This window comes from Pygocentrus nattereri, chromosome 30 (assembly GCF_015220715.1).
Source record: "Pygocentrus nattereri isolate fPygNat1 chromosome 30, fPygNat1.pri, whole genome shotgun sequence".
Lineage (NCBI taxonomy): Eukaryota > Metazoa > Chordata > Actinopteri > Characiformes > Serrasalmidae > Pygocentrus > Pygocentrus nattereri.
Genome location: NC_051240.1, coordinates 11,551,018 through 11,565,319, shown reverse-complemented (window position 1 = coordinate 11,565,319; position 14,302 = coordinate 11,551,018). Strand labels below are relative to the sequence as shown.

General features: G+C 39.9%; 1 protein-coding gene across 3 annotated transcripts in view; it reads right to left on the bottom strand.

Moving 5' to 3' along the window:
• The window catches only part of LOC108430019 (methyl-CpG-binding domain protein 5), a 60,648-nt gene extending 46,346 nt beyond the window's left edge, over positions 1-14,302 (bottom strand). For all 3 annotated transcript variants that reach the window (XM_017702153.2, XM_017702156.2, XM_017702154.2), the window contains exon 1: positions 13,690-14,302. The gene's annotated coding sequence lies outside the window, so the exon portion shown is untranslated. The remainder of the gene's footprint in view (positions 1-13,689) is intronic.

The following is a 14,302-nucleotide window of genomic DNA, read 5'->3' as shown; positions in this document are numbered from 1 at the left end:
AGTCTAGGCGGGAATGACAGGACAACAGGAATCTGCAGCTTCTATAAACGTTATAAAATAATGGTATCAGCCAAGGTAATAACTGACTTAAAGTTAGACTTCTGTTGTATTAGTTTCTGCAATATGTTGGACTGCGACCCAACCTAAAAAGGCCAGGAAAAAAAGTGAGAGCTGGAGCTGATTTTTCAGGGTACAACATTCTCGTGTTTGTTTTCCACTTGGTGATTATTTTTGTATTAGATTTGGCTTCTTTTGAAGGAACATGCCCACATAAGTTTTACGCATTCATACTATTTCTCTCAAGTATGGTCTACGCATACAATGGTCTTGCTAACTGTTGGACAAAATAAAAAGAATGCTGGCAGAACATGATCAATACCAAATACTGTGATCAACTGCAACGCTTACTGAAAACGCAAAGCGCTGAAAACCGTATCTGCCATAATGCATGTCTGCAGATTCAAGTCAAGTTCGGCATAAGTTTTAAATTTAGCCGTGGAAATTGTGGCCGCCTGGGTCAAATCTCAAAGTCATGGGTACAAATTGGGCTCAGGCTTAAATTTCATGCCGTGTGGACTTTTTCCTATCTTTTTCCTATTTGAATAACAATAAGAAAAGATATTTCATTTCAATAATAGAAAAAAACACATAATATATTATTTTTCTTCTTATTATTATTATTATTACTACTATTGCACTATTACACTATTGCATCAATTGTACTTATTTAAAAAAAAGTTTCTGTTAAATAATTATTTCGTAGCAAGTTGCATTAAAATACTGATCTACCCAATCTGGCAACCCTGATCTTGCTTAAGCATCATATTAAAAATTTAACAAACTTTTTAGAGAACTCTCATCAGTAAACGGGAGTTTGATGAGGTTTTTAAGCTGCAGTTCGTGGGCTTTAACAGCTAGTGTAGTCTGAAAAACTTTTATGGAAGACAAGTGAAGCGTTTAGAATTCAAATTTGCCTCCATAAGCTAGAAACAAACGAACATCAACAGAACAAATAAGCCCTGTTCAGTGTTTAAAGAGCTGTACAAATAAGCACAGCATTCACACAGCTTCATATCTGAATTTGCTGTTTCTCCTTAAATGGTGCAGCAGTTACATTGCGGTTAATTAAGGTGGAATTCGAATAAGAAGCTGGCGAATTGAAAGTCGACTTCAGCTTCATGCATTCACCATCATTTTACTGAACTTTGTTCAGCTCTGACATTCTGATTTCTGTAATCATCTAAATTTGAAATTCTGGCTGTTTTTAGTTTTAGTGCTGAGCTTTAAAGTTTTATTTTAATCCTATGCTACCAACGTTCCCAAAGAGCATCAATAATTATCTTCAAATATACTTTTTTTTTTTATTAAGTTTAATAGTATTTTGAACTCCCTTCAATGCGTAGTCTACTCTATGTGCGTAACATTATGTCCGTCATGGTTACCTATTTACTATGGATTTTTTATTTTATTTGAAAGGGTAAAATAAATAAATAAAATAAATAAATGAAAAATGAAAAAAATGAGTTCACAGTCACACACTGCCATGCTGTCCATAGAAGGACATAAAGGGCTACATTACTGTTTCCATCACGGGGGGGCAGTCATGGGCTGGAGGTTAGGGAACCAGCCTCATGGCCGGAAGGTTTGATCCCCAGAGCCGACAGCACATGACTGAGGTGCCCTTGAGCAAGGCACCTAACCCCCAACTGCTCCCCAGGCGCTGCGGATTGGGCTGCCCACCGCTCCGGGCAAGTGCTCTCACTGCCCCCTAGTGTATGTGTGCTCACTAGAGTGTATGTGGTGTTTTATTTCACGGATGGGCTAAATGCGGAGGTGAAATTTCCCCGCTGTGGGACTAATAAGGGTCACTTAATCTTAATCTTTTGGTGTTCAGTGTTGAAATGGTCTTAAATTAGCTGAAGAATGCAGACTGACTGATTAAGAACTTGAAGATTAGGACTTGGGACACGACTTGAGACTTAACTGTCTTAACTTGGTTGAGAAGCGTTGTAACTGTGCTGCTATTTCGCCTCATCACGGGTTTTTTCCACAAACACTCTCTCTGCTGAGACGCTGTTGCTAAGCAACGACTTTGACAGCTGTAGGAGGCGCTCAAGCCATCTGAACGTTTTTACTTTGTGCACAAACAGAAAATGGACACTTTTAAGATCACATTTGACTGACAGCCAATTTGGTCAGACTCTGAAGATGAGACGACACTACATTCCCAAGCTGTCAGTTGGTCTGTGAGGAGCTGGAGAACAAACGGCTGGCTGTGCAGCGAGTGGGTGGAGCTCGTTAACCTGACGTAGCAACAAGCTGCTTGTTAAGGAACTATAATCTGGCAGAAGGAACAGCGAACATTAAAACATATTAAACGCCGTGTTCACGGCCCAGTTTATGTATTTCTTACTTTATTTATTTAACTGTTGTATAAAAGCAATAGAATAGTTGAGGTTGTGTGTTATCGCTATAAAATCACGGCTGTGATGATCTACAACCAAATCACAGCCGTGAGGTTATTCTGCGATAACACGCTCGTGTTCTGCGGCTTAATTATTTTATTTGTGTTTTTCTAAATTTGAAAATGCAAGCTGCTCTTTACGCAATTCAAATGATTCATTATGAATATTCAAAATTATATAAACAAAAATCTTGTTTCATTAAATTTCATGCAGAATTAAGAATGTTTCTTCTTCTCCGGTAAAGTTAGTAATTTGCAGAAAACATTCTTAAATTCTGAATGGAAGTTAATGGAAATACGATTTTTGACTATGTAATTTTGGACCATCGATACATCATGAAATTCCATTCCAAATCAGGAATGTATTATCCTTCTCCTGTACAGTTACTATTAGCAGATACAAGCCTGTCCTGACAACAATACATTATCATACTGTCCAGTCCTATGAATTTAATCTTGACAGAACCAGTATCCATCAAAGAAATCCCACATTTTGACCTGTAATGTGTTCCATTACAATACTATATCTAAATACCAACACGAATCAGTAGCCACGTTTACATGCAGCCTGATAATCCGTTAATAATCAGACTAATAGCTCAATTGGAATAGAATACGTCCATGTAAACACCTCAATCGGAATAGACTAATCCGAAGTTCACACTCTGAGCTCTTAAAAGACGGTGGTGGGACGGACGGCCAGCTTATGTGTCTCAGAACACAACGTCTTCCTTTATAAGTGCATGTCCATGGTTTTTCTGAGCCTGACATCAGTTTAAAGCAATTAAAAACTCAAGCGCGTGGACTGGAAACTCATCTCACGCTGACTGGACCTCACGTGATGTTCGCTGTCATGGTAATGTTTACTCTAAGCGCTGCTCCACGCATGCACGTCATTTACTTGTAGTGGGCATGTAAAGGAAGATTTTCTTCAGATTGTTGAGCAGAGTGAGCATAAACACCTCAGTCTGAATCTGTAATCTGACTATATTCAATCGGATTGGCAAAAATCTTTGCATGTAAACACAGCCATTGTGAACTGGCCAAAATGAACACAGCTATTTCAGTTCTTTACCAGCCCAGAACATTTGCTGGAGAATCTCTAAGTGTGTGTGTTTTTTTTTTGCATTAATGACCAAAAAATTTTAATGGATTACACAAACAACATGAAAGCAGTCTTACATGTCGGCTAAGCACTCCGGGATGAGTAGCTGCCATTGTTGATGCTCGGCTGCTGTCAGGTTAATGTGTGCATGTGAACATGGGAAACGGTCTGATCCTTCGTGTCTCGATGACGGAGGGGTTTGAAGAGTGCCAAAAATAATGTTTTCAAAAGCAGTAGGCAGTTGTCGAGAGGGGATGGGTATGAAAATGCTGAAACGGACCAAGAAAAATACACAAAGAATTAAAAATTTACGTCTGGCAGAGAATCATCAGGCCTTCTGGCTATACCTTCTACCATCTCTCATCCTTGCACCACTGCTAAAGCTTCCATTTTAAAATATCTGGTTTTAAAACACAGGTAGCCATTATGATAGAGTTATAATGAAGGGTGTGTTGTTTAGCTTCTTCTTCACTGTACCCAAACTAAGGCTCACTGATATTAAAATGTAGTCTGTGAAAATGGGCTGGTTCTTAGCAAGTTTTGGTTTGCAGCTGCTTAGGAAAACTGCAGCTGGCATTTTCCTTCACATATTGAAAGATCTAAAGGATGATAAATGGAATAAGATGTGAGCTACTGTGTGTATTACATATCACTGCTATTGGAACAAAACCTTCTATGTCCATTTTTGTTGTTTTTCAGTTTTTGACATGATTTGAAAATACCTGTCGCCCTTTATTATGTATGTACTTTTCATGATGAATGGACCGAAAGAAATGACCCAAAATTACTTGGTAAAAATTCTGGTTCCATTGACTTACATTAAAAGTAAAGTAAGTTTTTTCCTTCTACTGTAAAGTTACCATTTTGGGGATGCTCATATAGACTAATGTGTGTGAGCAAGGCTCATATAGGCTAGTGTAAGTGAGAAAGGCCATAGAGGCGTGAGGTGGTGTGAATGAAGACCCATATAGCCTAATATGGCCTTTATAAATGCTTTGTTCCGACAACAGCGATATACATATATACATGTACTGTATATGTACACACACACACACACACACACACACACACACAGATGTGAGCTTTTATCCTAGACCAGAGGGATGATGCAAAGGCATAAGCACAGAGAAATATGTATATAACAGCGCTGAGCAGTATAACGTGTTATAATTATTGTGATAACCCATATTATGAAATACTTTGAGTATATCATAATTGTCAGTACTTCTGGAACACTGAACAAATACATGCATCATTAAAAAAAAAACACAACAAATTTAGACCAATTACAGAGAGCCTGTAAACAACAACATCTTATTGTAACTGAAGCTGATGAGATGTCTCCATTATGCTATTGTCTTATCAATTTATTTTACCAATCCTTCATTTCTCTTGTTGTGCTGATGCCCTTCATCTGTTTGTACTTGATCACAAACTTAGAAAAATATAATCCATACTTATACTAATATATACAACATACTGTTTTACAAACATCCCTTCAAGTTCTGTGATTAAGGCTGAACAATACAAGCAAATTACCCCATTTAAAGGGCCCATATTCTAGTTTTCTATTCTGCCTCGACTGCCAAGGACCACTTATGTTATTTGTGTGACTTTATGTAGCAAAACGTCATAGTTCCTTTTTACACAACCATTTTCTAATCTCTACTTACCTGCTACAATTGAACATGCAGTTTGTATTACTGATATATCGTCACTGTCCATAGAAGACCATGCATCTCCATTTCTGTTGATTATCTTTCTACATCACTTCAACACACCAGTTGTCCTTCGTGTCATGTGAAATTTTCGTGATAAATGGACCGATAGAAATGCTTTAAAATCACTTAGAAATCTCTTTACATTAAGTTGCAGTGAAAGGTGTACTTCTGCCTTGTCCTGCAAAGAAGTACTATGTTGGAGATACTCGTTTCTCCTCAACAATATGTAAATTATTTATTTTCTGATTGGCTGACCTGTATTGATCCTCATTCAAAAAGCACTTAGAGCTGAAACACACCTTATAACTTCAGCATTAAAGGGTGAGGCTAAACTGCTGTACAACAAATATGTGGGGAGACGTAAATGTGGTGGTTTTCATGACCGTAACATTTAGTTCAAAACAGCTCAGTTTCCCTATGTGGACTAGGCCGTGGACGGTATTCATTATTGTAAAATAATAATAATAATAATAATAATATAAGCATACCCTTCAGCAAAATCTTACATCATAGTAGAGAAATATGATATGATTTTCCATGACATGGACCTTTTATGTTACCAATAATAGATTTAACAGGACAGCAGAGTACTGCTGCTCTATGCTTAAAATAAGAAAGAAAGAAAGAGAAAGAAAAAGAAAAAGAAAGAAAGAAAGAGAAAGAAAAAGAAAGAAAGAAAGAAAGAAAGAAAGAAAGAAAGAAAGAGAGAGAAAGAAAGAAAGAAAGAGAGAGAAAGAAAACGAAAGAAAGAGAGAAAGAAAACGAAAGAAAACGAAAGAAAGAGAGAAAGAAAGAAAGAAAGAAAGAAAGAAAGAAAGAAAGAGAGAAAGAGAGAAAGAGAGAAAGGACAGTTTTGTTCTGTTTTCTTCAATTAAAATTACACCACAAAGAACCTTAAAACCATTAGAAACCATTACCTTACAAACCACACAGATGGACAGAAAGAAAACCAACTATTTGTGACATTTTTATGAATCTTAAATTGTTCTTTAAAAACAACCTGAAGCACTCAGAAAATCATGTACTCTGCAGTTTACTAAGGTCCTTCGGGATGTTTGTTGTCTAACAAATACTGTTTCCCGCTCACAGACTATACCTGGGTGCCCCCCCCAACTAAGCGTACAGATGGCCACCCAAGTATATTTTGTTCCATTTCAACCAAATCCATTTCTAAAAGGAAAATGTTTTCTCCACCTCTGAGTGCATCATGGACAGACCTTCCAGCAAAGCGTAAAATATAATATGCTAAATGCTAACAGCATCCCAGCATGGCCAATAAAAACACAAATATTCCTTCTTTCTAGGTGCTTTAATGCTTTTTTGCTGGTGTTTGCACAACAGAAACATGAATCTGCACGACAGAAACACTTTAGACTAGGATTATATTTATAACCAACACTAACTACTCAAGCTAATGAAGTTTTTTGATATGAACTTTTTACAGTTTGATTTAGATGCAGACACTAAACCATAAAATGATGCTGTATAGTGCGTCAAACTGAACTGAATTCAGAACCATTAGCCAACTGTGTTTTGTACACAGAGTCATTAGACCTCCACATTTAACCCATCCGTACAGTGAGACACCCACATACATGCACACTAGTCAACACACACACAAGGGGGCAGCGACCACACTTGCCCCGAGCGGTGGGCAGCTCTATCCATGGCGCCCATGGAGCAGTTGGGGGTTAGGTGCCTTGCTCAAGGGCACTTCAGTCATGTGGATCGAACCAGCGACTGTCCGGTCACAAGACTGGTTCCCCAACCTCCAGCTCATGACTGCCCACTAAACTGGGGATTTTGATGTCAACTCAAATTTACATACATTTTCATCTTGTAACAGAAATGCATGTAAATTTATACTATAACTTTGTATGTCTCAGTTTCATAGAGCATCCTTCTCTGAAGTTTCTCTTTTATTATTATATTATTAGCCTGTTAGCTTCCCGCTATCCTGCTCAAGTGAGGGCAGAATATATCCAGGTAAAAAGAGATTATAAAGTGTAAACACGTTACAGAGAGCCGGCTAGCAGCAACTAATGATGTTCAACTGACAAACTGTTACCTGATTAGATTTCATGGACATGGATTTCAACGATATCACTACTTTAAATAGTCCAGAAGTTTACAAAACCACAATCATCCTCTCCTTTGTAACTCAGCACTTTCCTGAGAGGTTTATGCTCGTAACGCTCATGACCTTGCTGTACTTTTGCTCGGATCTTTCTAACCTGATGGTTCATGTTAGTGTAGGTAAGGGGCTCAAATCGGTCATTAATGTGAACAAACCTGTGTCCGGAAGTGACTCGCAAGAGCACATCATAACCAGTAACGTCACGTGAATGAACCATGTGTCACGAACAGCAAACCAACCTTCTCTGCGAAGATAATGTTCTCTGAGCTGCTCTCATTTGTTCATTATTAGAGCGAGACAAAGGAGAAAAAGGGTCAAATGCTGCTTTTCTACCCTTTACTGGCACCAATTTCAGGTTCTGTGTTTCTACCACATTAACACTGAATGATGGTGCACACAGTGGAAAAAAAAACACAAGGTGAACGTGAATTAAGATCTGAGCGTTCACACTAAAGTCGCACGGCCACAAAACGGATACGTATCTGACCTAGGGCCACACATAAAAGCAGCTCAGACTGGATTTGAAAACATCAGATCTGCATCCCATTTTGCAACGGGATATTTCAGCCACATAAAAGAAAATAAACTGATATTTTGTGTACAAACAATGACACACTGGAGCGCTGATGTCTTTTTCTCTGTGGTCATTTTTACTTTACCCAAGACCTTTAGGTGCTTCGCATGTCAAACCAAATAACATTCATTTGTCTTTTAACATTCATTTGATGCCATAATCAAATACCTGCATACGTACACAAATGACAGCTATAGATATCCATATTTTCAAATGACCTCCCGCACCCCTGCCATGGTGCATCCCCCACAAGCTTTCTCAGACTGGTGGGAGGCACTGAAATACATCTCTAAATGCATCATCAAAGCTGAAAAGCATTATCACAGTATCACAATACAGTATACAGACAATATCGCCCAGTCCTAAACATGATGTTATATATTGCCCATTTTGCCCAGCCTTAGTACAAGTACAAGGCGGCTTTCGATGACTATAGGCTATTCGACGTTAGACTGCCTGGATCACTCTCTTTTCTCTGAATCCTCTCTTCAGAGAGTGAATAGAATTCCTTCTCCCTCCCATTTACCTGCTGTTCCTATTTGCCTGCTGTTACCTCCCCCATCTCAATGCTACTCTCTCCTGCACGGCTCCTCCACTGGCGTACCCTTGATGACTGCCTGATTAGTAAAGAAAACCCTGACCCGCTGAGGTAACCCTGTAGTCATCACTCTTTTACAATTTAACTTAATAGGCTTTTCATGCAGAAGGCACAGTGAGGTCGCTAGTGTAATAATCAAAACTGTGTACTTACAAAAGCCGGTTACAGTAAAACCTCTATCTACAAAACTTCTACGTTTTCTATTCTGAGAGAAACAAGGGACACTCTGGTCAAAGTAAAAAAAAAAACGTAATAATTGCTAGAACTATTCTAAACATGCCTACTCACCTCCTACAGTAGAGCCACAATAGTCCCGAGACCAAGATTTTCTGGTTTAAAGACTAGGAAACCCCCTTCTGATGATGCTTCTTGAAGGTGGGAGGAACTACAATCACTTTGGGGTGAATACAACAGCAGGCTGTTTGTAATGTTAGTTTTGTCATATATGTTTTCTTTTCCCTCTCTAGCTGGCTAAATGACAAGGACAGCAAACATTACTGACAGGAGGTCGACCAGCACACCCGTGTTTTTAGCCTTTACATCGGTGGATTTCTTTATCACCACGAGGCGATTCTCAGTGGTTCTATGATACTGTATGGGTAATGCATTCCAGGTACTGTTGTAAAAGACAACACAACAGGTAGAAAATCACAAGGTCTTTCAAATCAGTGAGGCTGAGGGTTGCAATGCTGTGCTAGAGAATATTATATAACGACTAATAACATTAAATGGAAATTGGAGGCTGGAGTGAACCTTTAAAGTGCTTTGCTTACTAAAAAAATAAGGAGCTAGTACTAGCATTGCAGTTAGCTAGCACGACAAATGTTTTAGTACCAAAAAAACAAACAAAATGGCAGATTAAAAACAACATCAGACAGAAAATATATTTGCTTACATTCCTCGCTTCAACACTATAGCAACTGATTTTATTTCAAAGCCATCTGCTCAGTAACACACACCTAAACCTAATGCTAAACCAAGCTTTCTTCAAATGAGCATGAGGTATCATAGTCTCATCTTTGCTTATGATGAAGTGCGAGTCTTGTAGTGATGTCTAAAAGAACTCTGCCATTAATGAATGCAAAGGGAAACAATAAGGTAGCGCTCAGTAATGCTTTCCGTCCACAGCGTGGAAGCAGAATGGAAACACTGTTGCTGTATTAATCTATAGTGTCTAATCTAACTACTATAATCCTCTACATTATATAAGCTTCAAGAGCTCTCGACGCCGATATTAAGACTGTACTGCGTGAAGATGTATAATGAGAATGCTGGGTCATGCCAAGTGAATTCACTCGCTGACAATGCTCAGCCCATTAGTAGTCCACACAGGTAGACATGGTCAGGGTCCCACAGAAAGATGGCTGAAAGTTTCTCTCTGGACTTTCTCCTGTGACAATGGTCTTTAGCACGATGACCAGAGGAGGAGGCCTCACTTTTGGAAAACAGAATTATGATCCTTCTTATTAAGGCAGTTTTACAGCTTTAAAATGTTTAAAAATTTAACTAGTTAAAAACAGATTAAAGGGGAACGCTCCAGTTTCCTAAACTCAGATTACAGCTAGTCTACAGGGGATTTTCACAGAAAATTTGGAAACGGCATATCGGTATTGATGAGTATCAGTATCAGGTGGCTATAAGTCAAAAAAAATGCTGGATGGGATATGGGAGGAAAAGAAATATTAATCTGGGCCAATCTTTGACCAATTCCAGACTGAAATACTAAGCCACATTAGTGTTTTTCCACTTAATATTCAAATGCAAGAACTGGCCCAAACAGGAAACAATGGAACTTGGTTCTTGTTTATTTTCAACCGACTTGAGAAACAGCTGGAACCATCACAACAACCGTGATTAGACAGAATTACTCGCAGAATCGAGCAAAGCTTCAATTTTTTTGTTGATCAAATGAGTGACAAGTGATGTTCTGTGGAGCCTAGCATAAGTACTAACAGCGTTAGCATTTGCTTCCTAACAAGCTTACCTTACCGACTGTTTATGAAGTAACAATATAAAAATAATAAAACTGACAGACAGATGAAAAAAAAATCATGGGCACCGCAAAATACTTTCTGTTATAATTTTTGGTGTAATAGTGCTGGATAACTTTCATCTTCACCTGGAAACAGTGAAAAACCAAGTTTAGTCCAAGACAGATTTGTGTTTTACTAGATTACCTTTGTAGTAATTCAAACTGTCCACTCAACTGGATAGGTGTCTATGATGTGCTGACATGTGGGATTTGGGATCACATGTGGGTTTTTAGTTTGGTTTAAAGTAGAAACTGCTCAACTGACACTTTAACTCTGCAGTGACAACAAAGCAAATAGTTTTGTTGCTTGTTTGGCTTTCTTGATGAAAGCCAAGTTAGTTCCAGCTACTGCTCCTGGGAATTTATTACATGCAGTCTTAAGTAAAAGCGGGTGCCGGCAATACCAGTAATATAAGCAACACTAGCCTTGGAGGAGGCCTTCAGCACACGCTGGAAAACGTCCTATGGCTACATCAACAAGCAGCAAACAAACAAGAGCAACAGCACAGTGAAAGGCTACATTACCCTCGAAATAAGATGCACCGTTGTGGTATCGCAAAGTTCAGAACATGCAGCAACTGTTCTAACTAAACATCAGTGATGAAAACTGGAAACTGAGCTCACTGTACGGCAATCGTGTGACTTTCAAGCATTCATACAATAGAAATAATGTTAGTGAATCACTGAAAGAAGTAAATACATTCTGAAGAAGCCCATTACAGGGTCGATTGAGTAAATAAGAGAAATATTTCTTAGTTTAATCATTTGGCACCGGCACATCTTTGAACCTAAAATATGTATTACATGACCAACATTGGTCTTTCCGATCCAGCCATAAGGACAAAGGGGACCTGATCCCAGAGCCTTGAGTATCAGAGGGCCACAGTGTGTCACTGCTTAATCCAGTGTCTCTGTTGCTGACTCACTAGTGGTCTGTGTAGCTGCTGAGCAGAACCCGAGGCAGGCCAAGGACACATTTTTCATTGCACTATCCTTCATTAATCTGTTATAATACAGGCGTTATAACAGGCCAACAATACAGTCACAGGTTACCACATAGAAATATGCTAACTAGAACTAAAATAGGGGATTCTGTGCTATTTTTAGGAGATTCAGGGTGCTAGACTGCACTCCTTATCTTATTCTCAGTCATTACAAAGCTAACCAATCTCTAATCTCTGTGACAATAAAAGCACCCAGTTGCTTTCTAAATCAAAAGAAAGGCTACAATGTAATCTGAAGGTTGCATGAGAACCATAACATAATGAGAAATCTGTTTACAGTGTAATAGATCGTAACTCCTGCACTAAACCGCTGAAAGTGAAAGCAAATGTCACCTACTGGTGCAAACAAAAGTGTGAGCTGGGGGAAAATAAATAATTATAAAAATTCAGGCCCATGGACTGTTAGGCTTGTCCTGCACAAGAGCACAACAGGTGACTTAAGACAACACATCCCTGACTGAGGACGCATTACACAGTAAAGGGTTAGTAAAGTCTTATGTAAGGATACACCAGGCTTTTACCTTAAAATACAGGGTCGCATCACATTTACAATCCATGTTTTCCAGATTTTCCACTCAAAAGTGCATTTCTTTTTTCTATGTTTAATGATCTCAAACTAATAAAGCTCTCACTAAAGCAGCCCGACACTCCCCTCCCCAATACCGACAGTATATTCTTCAATGCCTGCTGTCAGGTCCCAAACTACACGTAGTACACAGCCATACTGAAATGTACTGGTGCTGAGGTCTGTTCAGACTCATCTTTGAACAGATTATCATTTTAGGGGGTGATTTTCAAGTAAAAACTCTTTTGTGTCCTGGGGCTGTGCTTAATCTGTATCTGAGAGGAGATCTGAGCCAGGCCCACAAACCAACCTGCACTTGATGACCTCAGTGACAGCTAGAAGTAATCGAAGAAATTCTTCAATGCTAGAGCACCAAGCAAGAAGAATCCTTTACAGTGCTTCATGTCAAACAGGTATCTTTTAATATGATTTTTTGGACTTCTTCTAATAATAGTAATATACATGTTTTCCAAAATGGTTCAGTATTAGAAGTAGAACGGGTGATCCTAATCAAAGGCAGGCCGGTCTGAGCTGCTCCAAATCAAGGTCTTTCAGCTAACTGCACCATGCTCCACAATGAAAGTGTTTTTCAAGCATTTACATAGACTGAGCTGCATTGATTGAGCGTTATCTTATTAATTTGACTAGGACGTCTATCAGGACAGCCCCCCCCCCCCAAGTTTACATAACAAGCATCTTAAAACGTGGCCACCAACTAACTGACCACTTTGTGATTTGAAACTGTGCTTGTTGACTGACTTCTCGATCAAATACTAGTAGGGGCAAGAGTGCAGCTCCGTTATTAGCTTTGCCACTCAGTCATGGACTGATATCAAACGGAGTATAAGCGTGATTTAGCTGGCCAGCTGTGCCCTAAAACGCTATCTAAAAGTCGCAATTTGACAGCAGCCGCTCCCAAAAATGGTGGCATTAATTTTAAAACATCTAATCCAGGTAACTGGCTGGCAGACTGACAATCTGAAGCTGAGTGATATAGTGAGCTTAGCTTACTAGCCTCCAACTACACTGGCCGAGCTGCTAGCTAAGCCTCCAAGCTAGCCAACCTCAGCTAACATGATAATACGAGAATAAACACAAGCCCGTGATTTAAAAAGTACACCACGTACAAAAAGGCAGGCGGACTGCGGCGAGATTCGTTTAACGCTTTGTAAGATAAAATCGGTATCTCGGTGGACGTGACAATAAAGGAAAAAAACAAGACAGCCAGCTTGATGTGGCTAAGCGAATGAAGTCGACACCGACAGCAGCAGCTACAACAAACAAGGCGAGCTGCCGCCGCCGCTGCTGAGGCTTTAGCTCGCTGGCTAACGTTCATTATGCTAACAGCTAGCTGGGTGGCCTGACCCATGAGAGAGAGAGAGCGAGAGAGAGAGAGGGAGAGAAAAAAAAAATATATATATATATAACAGACACATACACGAATATTAAATACAACAAAAATAACTTCAAAACCCGACCAGGTACGTACCTTGTTATTCTCCTTCCCACCACGAAAATAGCCAAGTTTTTTTGTGTTTTAGCCGAGGCTGGCTGATTTAAAGTATCCAGTGAAACGTCTCAAAGCGGAGAGGCCAAGCGGAGGAGGCAGGAGCAGGGAGAGAGAGGGGGAGCTAATGCTAGCGAAAAGGGGGTAGATAGCCAGTGTAGCTCGGAGGGAGAGCAGGAGAGACGGCGAGCGAGCGGAGGAGAGGAGAGAGGAGGAGAGAGAGGAGAAGAGGAGGAGGAGGAGAGGCTTTTGGATCCCTCTCCCCGGATTTTCTATCTCATAACAGCCGTCCCGCGCATCGTTCCCGTACGTTTGAAGTCCCCGAGAGGTCGACGGCGAAGGAATAGTCCGTTTTTTTGGCTCGTCGCAAATCGACTCTGTCCCTTTAAAAAGAGAAATAAAAAGCTGCCCCATCCGCCGCCTCTGCTCCGCTGCCTCTCTCCGGGCTGCTTGGTTGGTTTGGGGTAGAAGATGGAGCTTAGCCCCGCTGCGCCCCCAACAGGAGACACCAGGATCGGCCACAGGCAGACCACAATGCACCGGGGCTCACACATGACACCAGCGGGGCTGAAGAGGGGGGAGCGGATGAGCTGGG